The sequence below is a fragment of the Perca fluviatilis genome, chromosome 8 (assembly GCF_010015445.1).
Source record: "Perca fluviatilis chromosome 8, GENO_Pfluv_1.0, whole genome shotgun sequence".
NCBI classification, from domain to species: Eukaryota; Metazoa; Chordata; class Actinopteri; order Perciformes; family Percidae; genus Perca; species Perca fluviatilis.
The window spans coordinates 11,862,012-11,863,277 of NC_053119.1; the positions used below are offsets into that span (position 1 = coordinate 11,862,012).

Here is a 1,266-nt window from a genome sequence, read left to right on the forward strand (position 1 = left end):
AGCAATCTAAGAAAAACGAAGAATGAATATAAGTCCAAGATAAATAAAAGACACTTGACGCTTTGAACTGCAAGAAATATATTGTTAAATTGAACAACAAAAATGATCTTTAAAAAACAATTTAAATGTCACAACATACGGTAAACAAATCAAAAATATTTTAAAAAATCTGAAAAAAAAAAAACACCTCTCCAAAAAGTACATTAATACAAAATACACTCATGGCGTCTGAAGGAACTGTAAGGTGATGGGAATGGTTCAGGTGGAGTGAAGGTGTGGTGAGCAAACAGTCTCGGTCAGAAGACATCAAGTGGTATGGAGTGAGGAATGAAACACGGAGAAGGCAGGGTTCAATGCAGCACCAGTGGTATTTTATTTATCATTCAGAGTGACGTGGATTCATTGCAGTTACTGTGTGCTGCAGAAAGGGATAACAAAAACATAATACAATTAATGATAGTGGTCAATTAACACATACTGCAAACCAACAAATGCACAGGCTTTCAGATAGTACAACAAACAGTATATCCACATTGCTTACGGCACATGGCTGGCAAACAATGGCATTCAGTTAGCAGTGCACATGGTAGCATAGCAAAGACACAGTAATTCATGGCATAAAACATAAATGATAACTTGACTGACGTTAACGCCTGAAGACTCACACAGGTTGCATTGGAGTGCCGGCAGAGTGAGCAAAGAATGAGCCAAAGGCTTCACAATCAATTTATAGGCAACAGGTGAGGTGGGCGTGGTCAGGCAGCAGATAGCAAAAGCCTCCTTGAAAAAGTGGAACAGAGTTGAAAGGGAATGGGATGGCAAGAGTCTTTTCAGCGTCTGTGTGGTGGACGCTCCTTTTTCTCTTTGGGCTCTTCCAGCCCTCTCCCCTCCACGGTCACGTGCGCCGGTAAACCACTTCAACAGCACCATTTCCACTTCACATTTTGAGTCATTGCATTACTCTTCAGTGCACCTAAAAACAGAGGAGCATAAGTCAATTTAACAAGGTTCTTTCTTGCTCCAACAAGTGCATGTTCTGCTCTTTCAATGGGTTGTCTCAGTCTGTTTTTTAGCGCTAACAGTCACGGAGATATTCAAGCAGTTTAGCACTGTGATGGCCACAGCTGTGGCCAGACAGCCATCTTAAAGGCGGTAACCTCATACACTCACGTTTATCTTAGTTCATGCCGTTTTCCTTAAGATTGGTTTCTATATCTTTTCAGACACATATATTTTGTTGTAAACATTTATTTAGTTTTAAATAAC

General features: G+C 40.0%; 1 long non-coding RNA gene across 1 annotated transcript; it reads right to left on the reverse strand.

Moving 5' to 3' along the window:
* Positions 1 to 349: 349 nt before the first annotated feature.
* Positions 350 to 777, reverse strand: LOC120563423. Its single transcript, XR_005639951.1, has 2 exons — positions 666 to 777; positions 350 to 418 (listed from the first exon to the last, which is right to left on the reverse strand). It is a non-coding gene; the product is annotated as an uncharacterized LOC120563423 (long non-coding RNA).
* Positions 778 to 1,266: the final 489 nt, after the last annotated feature.